The sequence below is a fragment of the Oryzias melastigma genome, linkage group LG7 (assembly GCF_002922805.2).
Source record: "Oryzias melastigma strain HK-1 linkage group LG7, ASM292280v2, whole genome shotgun sequence".
Classification (NCBI taxonomy): Eukaryota; Metazoa; Chordata; class Actinopteri; order Beloniformes; family Adrianichthyidae; genus Oryzias; species Oryzias melastigma.
The window spans coordinates 6,449,854-6,458,900 of record NC_050518.1 but is presented as its reverse complement, the minus strand read 5'-3'; the positions used below and the strand labels follow the sequence as shown (position 1 = coordinate 6,458,900).

Here is a 9,047-nt window from a genome sequence, read left to right as displayed (position 1 = left end):
CATGCCGCTGTGCCATGTTCTCCCACTCAGCAGTGACACAAACAGCTCATTTCTATGTGGGAGGGCCGTGTTTTATGTGGCAGGTTTTTATTCAGTTCAAGATCCCAGAAAGGCAGACGACCACTTTTCTTTTTTTTAGCAGCAGGAACAGGAGCAGGGAAAGCTGTGTTTGAACAAACCAAATGGATTTCAGTGGAGCAAACTGTCGTGGTAAACACTGTGAGAGACATTCTACGAGGAAGAGAATATGAGACGGAGCAGAGGCTTATCCTGTGTAATCTCCACCAGTGTTGCCTGTCAGTCTCTTCATGGCTGACCTCGTCTGAAGCGACGCCACAAGCGTGACCCTCTGTTCTGGCTTGGCTGAGTGGGCCCGTCACACCCTGTTAGTCTGTGAACCCCTCACCCCCACACCAACACACCAGCAGCACCGCCGCCGTGAAGCACAGAGGAGATGGAAGAACGATGTCTGCAAGCAAAACAACACGTTTAGTAAAGTGTTTATTTGTTGTGTACAATCAAAAAAACAAACAGTCTCAAATCTACAGAACTCCAAAACGTACATTATTTAATATAAATACTATTTATTTAGAAATTAAAGAATCAACCAATGAATGACCCTTTTAATTTACCTTAATAACATTAATATTAATATTTCTAAACCCGCTCAGTCCCTTTCAGGGTCCCAGGTTTGCTGGGGCCTATCCTACCTGCTTTTGGGTAAAAGTGGGCTACACCTCGGATAGGTTGCCACACTACAACACACACTCACACCTAAGGCACAATTTACAATAATAAAATAAATGTTCGCTATATTGTGATTAATCTCTAGTAGCTTTGCTTTTTTTTTCAGTAATAATTTTGCACGCTTTTTAAAAAATGTTTAGTGAACTCTGTTCTGCCTCCTGATTGGCTGTTGACCTTGTCAATCTTCTCCATGCCACGTCTCCCTTATAGAATGTGTTTTCCAAAGCTACACAGTGTAAATCTTTGATCTTTGATTTTATTCTATTATACTGAACTTATTTTCTATGAAAGTTTGAACTTTGAGAGTTTAAATAAGAAACAAAAGTCTAAAATGTTCGTGACTGTTTGAGAAAAGTGTATTTACGGCCTAAAAACCTTACTTTCACTGATTGTGGGTTATTTTTAGATTGTACACTTCGTTATAAACAGAGACACACTGTGTTGATTATTTTAAATACTGGATTTTTACCCAGAAGCTGTGATTCCAAATTATTTTTTTTCCCTTTTAATGATCATCTTAGCAGAAACTGCCAATAAGTAAAAGTGGGTGGAGCCGAAATACCTAGAAGTTTTTAGCTGTTTACCGTATATCTTGACAGGTGAAGAAGTCACTAGCATGGCAACTGAGAAATGCATTTGTACAGTTGTGTTTACTGTTAATGGAAGATTCGGGATTAAAGGTTTTTTTGAGTGGGAGGATCAACCAATGAGGCCCCTCCCACTGTCACTGATTGACAGTCATTCAGACAGTCTTAAGTAAAAATTGTCTATAAAATAAATAAGATAAACATTATAAATATGCATTGTTCAATAAAAATGCTAATTTGGAAAATGTTGGTTTTAAAAATCAGTTTACTAGTGAAAAAAAATGTTTTGTTTTTTTAAACATAATTGGCAATTCACAAAGCTTTTATAAAACTAAAACTAAATTTTAAAAATATAGTTAAAATTATAAAACAATTTTTGATTGCCAAATTTGACAATATTACTTTGAAATAATGTACTTTCATACGTGTATAACCTCCAAGTATTGATATATTGTTTGATTAAATACATTTATTAAATAATGTTGTGAATGTTTAGACTTCACAGCGGAAATCTGTGTGTGAAACAAAAAAAAAATCCTTTAGGATACATATTTTCTTTTTTTTAATATGCTTTAAGATCAATAAAATTTAGATTTATTTAATTTCTCTTTTCTAGTAAACTATGGATTACACCAAGAAAACATAAGTAAAAAGGATAACATGCAGGAATGAGCAAAATAAGACTTAAGTGGATATAAAAGACATTACAACAACTTCAGACAGAAGAAGTCAATTCTACTACAAAAAAACTACTAAAATATCTCAACTCTTCACATGCCTGAAAGAAATAAGTATCTGACCCAAAAAAACAAAGAACTAGAGACATTTAAAAACAGGAGAATAATTGAAGGAAATGAAGACAGCTGTGATGATTCTAAACCTGAAGCAGGTGCTCCTGACAGGGAGGGGGGAGATGGGAGGTGGGGCTGAATAGCAGAATATGACAAGAACCAAAAACTAAAACCAACAAACCAAAGAGTACAATCCTTTATAGTACTGGCAAACATAAGAATGGGAAATGAGGATTTTGTAATCAGGCTGAAACATTAAACATGAGGTGTTGGAATGTAGACAGTATAGTTTGCATAAGAACATCTTAAAAAAAACAACTTGAAAATTTGGGGGGGAAATTGGAGTTTGATACAATTTTGGCAGGTAAGAAAAGTTATGGATATATCTAGTTTTTACTCCTAATTTCTGTTTTTTAACACATACCCTAGTTATACAAAATGTTTTAATGCCTGAAGTAAACCTTAACTTACTGGCAAACTCTTTTGTTTTTATGTTTAAACTTTTTTAACTTGGAAATGTTTTTATTTTTGCTTCAAATTTGCTTCATAATTTAACTGCTCCCATTGATCTTTTTTTAAATCGGATAATAATTTTGATTTGATTTAATTTGTTTTAGGTTTAAGTGACCCTTAAGCAGCATCGTCCTCCTCTCTCATCAGTCCCTGAAGTCCATATGGTAAGTTTTATTATTATTATTTTTTTTTTCTTCTTTCCAAGCTTTATACATAGAAAAGATAAAAGGAAAGGAAATTGTTTATGTTAAGGTATTAGAAATTGTTTGTAGAGTAAAACATTTAGTTTAAAAAAAATTACAGAAACTATTTACTTAAATTATTAGTCAGTATAATCTCAGAGGTCTTTGTTACTTTGAGCAGGTTGAGGCTCAAACTAATGTTAAGGTGAGATTTGTTTCAGTTCTGTGTAAAACTATGGAACCATCTGTTTGCTCATTATTCTTTTTATTTAATTGTATCTATTTCTTTGTCCCGCTGATCAGCATGGACTGTGTCCAGTATTCACATTGTTGGATTTGCATTTTTATGGTCACAAAAGTTAAACTTATAGGGAGAATCATGTCCATTGATAAATGTTATGAATATGTTTTGAGGTGTAAATGAGGCGGTTTGTGCTGACTGCCTCCTATTATTGTTTAACATAAAAACAATTGAAAAGAGACATTTTATCTTTTAAAACAAAAAAAAAATCTGTACTTTATAAAGATGGGTTACAAAACTTCAAGTGAAAAATTGCCCCCCCCAAAAACATGTTAGTTATAACATTAAAAAATCAAGAAGTTAAAATGCATATCTTGACCTTCGGTGAATTATTTTATCATTTTTCTTTTTCAGCTAACTCCAGGGTTTAAAGATTTAAAAAAACTCTGTAGTGTAAAAATCCATTTTTGTATAAAAAGAGTAATTATTATTATAAGTATTCTATCTTTAAAGAATTTGCACAGCCTTAATTGTGATGCCAACGTCATTTTAAAACAGTTAATTCTATTAAAACTTGTTTTCATTTGTTTTTATTTAACCAAAACTTTATTACTCTGCATGTTCAACCAAATTTAAGCATAAATCCCCAACAAGTAAATTTCTAGAATACCTGTAATTCACAACATTCTAGTCCCTTTAAAAATCCAAATGTTGTCAAACAAAGAGTCGTGTTATTCAAAGGAGATGTGAATTTAAGATCTGTCCATTTTCTTGCTTCAACTGGAGGTGGAGGGAACTCCATCTCCATAAATGCAAATTTTTTTATTTTTTTTTTGATAAAATTCTAAGTTTTGTCAAAGTTTTTTAGATTGTATCAAATAGACTACCAGCTATTAAATAAAAATATAAAATAATGAGTGAAAATCCTTTTCTTTTTTTATTTTAATATTTTTTTCTCAATATTCTAATTGTACAGTAAACAATTGTACTATCTCAGAATTAATTTATTGAGGTAAGTTGCACCAAGTTACATTTACTCGGTTACTTTTATTCAAGTAACTTTCAGTCAAATGTGTACTCCTCAGTTATTTTTCTGTTTCATTCCTTTTTTTCTTAAAGTTGACTTGTAATGATAACAGGATTCTTTCTCAGTGATATTGGCCTGGAACTGTGCAGTTATTTTTTTGTTTGTTTTTGTAGCACTTTTTCAGTGAAACCGCTGAACGCAGCAGTGAAACAAACTTTTCAGGGGTGTAGTAGATGCTGAAATCTCAGAAGTGACAGTTCTGTTTATAGATGGTAAAACAGTGGGTTCTGAAGATGGATGGAAATGTTAGTGTTTCTATTTTCAGATGTTGAAATGTTGTGTGGGGCGGTGAGATTTTGGGAATTTTAGAAATATTCATGACCTAAATACATTTAAAAATCAGTTACAACCTTATTCTGTGGAAATGTGTGTTAATTGTTATGCTATAAAGTCATTTTTGTAGCATTATCTATACATTTACAAAAGTATATATATATATTATTTTGTTTATATAATTCTTAATCTAATGTGTCCCAGCTCCTACCTTAGTAAACTTTTTCTCTCAAAATTCGAGGTTGAGATGTGTGTTTCTGACCGGAAGATGGCGCTGTGATCACGTGTTCAGTTGTGATCCGTGGAGGGTTTCAGCCAGCAGGTGGCGGTAGTGCTTCACTTTTCCCAGACACACATTCAGGAGGAGTTTCAGCTCTGAACAGGCAGAAGTGCTTTGACATTTCACGTGTTCCAACCAGAAGTTTTACTGAACTTTTGATATCAGCAGCTTCCTCGTCTCTCTCTGCTCCTCATCACTAAATAAAGAGTCGACTTCAGGGAAAAATGGCAGCTTGTATGCTGTAGTTTTTGTTTTTACCATAGAAAAAATGTAAACTTAACTCTATCTCAAATGTTACTTCAAGTAGTATTTGACACCATTGCCTCAATTTTTACAGTTAAAAAACTTAATTTAAATGTTAACCCAGCTTTGTTGTTTCATGCAAACTTATAGTCAAATTTGCACAAAAATGTGCCTTAAAAAAAAACAGAAAAATAACATGTTGAGCTGGATGGCCTCCGTGCGAGGAATTTCAATGGCCACCTCATGGTGGCATGGCTTTTTAAAGCAGAAAGTATCACCACCCAAATCCCCAAGAGAAGATTATAGTGATTTCCAGCAAGATTGGTTCGTAGGAGGAGAGCAGGATGGAATTTGTGCGTTTGTTTGTGTGCACGTTTCCATGCTTATGTGTGAGTTGGCGATTGCAGTCCGCACCAACACTAATTACAAAAAAGTCTCCAACCTTTCACCTCATCTGCTGTTGCTAAAAGCTAAAAACTCAACACTTGCTGGATTAGTTTGAAGTTAATGGAGATCCACAAAATACAAAATCCAAACACAAAAAGCTGAAAACACAACACATTTATATAATTAAGGGGAGCTTTTTACACATTTTCATTAAAGAAATGGATTTATTGTAAATTTGAGCTTCAAGTTTTTCATTTTACCTCTTTTTTTGAAACAGAAAATTTGATTTATGAGATAAATTATGACATTGCTGCAAGACCTTTCTGAGTAATACACTTAATTTTTTTCCAGGCTTTAAAATATCCATACTTGATGCAGAATGTTCCAAAAATGTCTCCTAACCAGCCAAGGCCACTTCCCGTCAGAGTTCATGATGGACTACAGCTGGTAGCCTCTTTCTGCCAACTCTCAAAAACGAGTTTATTTGAAAGATTTCACTGGATTGACCAACACTCGTGGCGTTGTACGAGTCTCAAGAGCTCAGAGGTTTGTCGATTTCCACAGAACAGACATTTTTCTTGGAGTTATTTCCAAATGAATCCAGATTGCAAAATCTCCAACTATTCTATGTAATTATGAGTCTTTGGGAGGTGTGGCCAACAGCTTCAGCGCTCTGCAAAACGACTCAAGTAATCATCTTCTCACTTTAAGGAACAACTTTGATATTAATATTGCTGGAACTCCATCCAATATCAATCAGGTTTTACTAAAAAGAAGCATCTTTACAACGTCAAGCTGGACTGAAGACAGGAAGCCATGGAAGAAGAAATGGATCCTGATGAGGGTCAAGAGTTCTTGAGCTGTTTCGTGAAGTGGAAAAATGAATTACTTTTGATTTTTCAAACTTAAACAAGCGAATAAAACCTGTTTTAATGGCTAGTAAATACTTATTGTCTGATGTGGCCCTAAAGCACAAATCACTCAAAACAAAAAGATGATAACGGGGGAGCAGACCATTGTCGCCGGGGGATTTACACCTGAGCAAAAGTGTTTACATGATTTTTCTGAGTGTCATGGGTTTCTGGGTAAAGTTTCACATGCTCCAGGAATTGATAGACCAAAGGCCAAGTCTCCAGTATCTTTTTTTTCTTGTTTTTTTAGGAATGTTTTGTTCTTAAATTCCTAATTTTTCAGTAATTTTCAAGAATGTTTTTAGAATCTTCTTATGTTTTTATTTTCCATTTATATATACCACAGTTGAAAATAAAAGAAACCTACTCTAATTTATCACGTGTTTTCATATTGATTATTTTTTTATGACAAATATTTTTTATTGGGTAAAAATTACCCGGCAAAAGTGATGGTGTAACTCTTTATAGTGAAAGTGTTTTAGGGTTAATGCCAAATAACTTTTGGTTAAAATGATGGACAAATGTCATTCTCCAGTCAGCAATGTCCCAGAGTACCTCTCTTTTCCGGTTTCCAAAAAATCGGAAAAGTTAAAAAAACAAAAGTAACTTGCAGAACTTTTAATTTAAGCAAAAGAAGAAACTGGAAAAGGGACATTGCTGATTGGAGGATGATGTTTGAACATTCAACCAAAAGGTATTTGGCATGAAACGATACTTGATTTGTCCAGTAATAATCATTAAACTTGTATTAATATTAAGACATTGAAGACCCATTTGACAAAATTTGTCAAAAATAAAATGTCATCATCCAATCAGCAATGTCCCAAATTACCAACTTTTCCAGTTTATTTTTTCTTTTTTTTAACATTTTTTTTTCTGAAAATTACTTTAGTTTTCTGAAATATTTCATTTTTATTTCAATTACTTTTTACATTTTTTTTCTTTAAACTTTTGTTGTAATCTTTGTTTTTTGCATTGAGTGATTTGATGATGTGATTTGCACTTCAGGGCCACCGTAGTTTGGGCAGCAACAGCTTGTAGAAAGATGGAGACACATCAAAGTTTGATAATAAGCTAATTAGTGACTGTTTTCATTTGGATTTTCACTTATTTGTTTTGGAGACATCCAGAAAAATATGAGCCACAGATTGTCTAAGGCTAACGAACATTTCCCTTGTGACTCCTGAGAGCCTCGTGCAACATTTGTGCATCCAGAATGTTGGATCCTCCCTTTTGTCTCCAGTCGGTCACAGTTTAGTCTCATTGGCTTCCAGCCATTTACAAAGTTGTGTCTCATTTCTTGTACTTCCTACAGACAGTTTGTTCCAAAATGCATTTGTGACATCGGGGATGTCTGTGACTTTTCAAAGAGAGGATGCATGAACATGTTTATGAGGCGAGGCCTCAGACTGACACCAAGCTGAACCCACAGCAAATGCTTCAAACTCTGGAAACCCCCGTCCATTTGCAGTTCCAAAACCGGCCCATTTAGATGGAACCAAAGCCACGCTGCTGCTTTTAGATTTCTTGGCACATTTACAATTTATTTTTTAAAATTTGGCATATTCGTCAAAACACTTACTAAATCTATGTTTGCATGTTTGTGGTAGAATAAAGTTTAAACTTTTAATTGTTTATCTGTGAGAAATAGTAATATAAAAAGCACAACACTATTCAGATTTTGTTTATAGAGAGCAAAAAACATTAAAAAAACGATCGAGATAGAATTTGCTTTTCTTAAATGGCAAAGTGCAAAAAAAAAAGTAGACTAAAAAACAAAACTCCTTGACTTACACATGCTGCAGTGCACTAGTTTGGTGATTTGCTTGCTAAAAAGTAAAGAAAATAGCTTTTTTTTTCCATTTTGGATGTAGAAGGAACCATAAATAAAACGGCTGTGAGGTTAAAAGCAGTCTTTATGGAAATTTAGATTGATGAAATATTTCAGTTTAGTAAAAGCCAGCTAATTAAGGGCTTTATATGTAAAAAATGTGAACTCTGAATTTAGTTTTTCAATAGGAAAACACAAGACGAACGGTGTAAGACTGCACAGCTGCACACGGCGTCAGTCCTCCGGCTGCAGCTCTTTGGGTCAGTTAAAATAATTTCAGTGAATTATTTAAGCATTTAGCTAAATTATTATGGCAGCAGCTCTGCCTGGAGGAGATGAATTTTCTTTTTCCAGTGTCACCCTGGGATAGGATGCTCTTAATTTTTTTAATATTTCACAGATGAAGGAAGGCGGGTCCAGGAAATTCTTTAATGTATGAAATAAACCTCAAATTACTGTTAAAAAACATAAGTCTTAGGTTACTCACAGCACACTGTTCACACACAGACAACTATAACTTTAAGTTGATCAAAGGTAATAGATTGTTCAGTGTAAATGTATTTATGGATACACAGAGAAAAAGCAAAATGATTTATAGTTGTTCTGATGATCTGAGGTGACAGAAAGCCCGGCCTTTTGAACAGAAAGCTTGGAAAAAAAGTACAAAATCTTGGTTTGTCACATCTCAATTAAGTTGTATTCCCTGATTTTCCAAAAAATCAACTCTAAAAGAATGTGTCCAAAAGTGGTGACCTCACCTGGGACCACCATGACCTACAGGAAAAGAGTTGTTTGAGGGGAAGAAAACTCTTTCTGTCCAAATGTGACTCATCCAGGCCTCAGAGGTCTGAGAGGATGAAGTTAATCAACTCAACCTCAATTGCTGGAAAGTGTGAAGCTGTAATTTAGTCAACTTAAAGTTACAAAATACCTAAAAATACTGCTCTATTTTTCAAAGGCTAACTATGTTGTTA

The 9,047-nt window shown here is 34.0% G+C and overlaps 1 protein-coding gene across 2 annotated transcripts in view; it reads left to right on the top strand.

The window, feature by feature from the left end:
* The first annotated feature begins 2,167 nt into the window (after positions 1-2,167).
* Positions 2,168-9,047, top strand: part of samd11 (sterile alpha motif domain containing 11) — a 105,439-nt gene continuing 98,559 nt past the window's right edge. Inside the window, exons 1-2 of one of the 2 annotated variants that reach the window (XM_024292349.2) lie at positions 2,168-2,489; positions 2,743-2,802. The gene's annotated coding sequence lies outside the window, so the exon portion shown is untranslated. The remainder of the gene's footprint in view (positions 2,490-2,742; positions 2,803-9,047) is intronic. The other variant, XM_024292352.2, reaches the window with a different exon arrangement.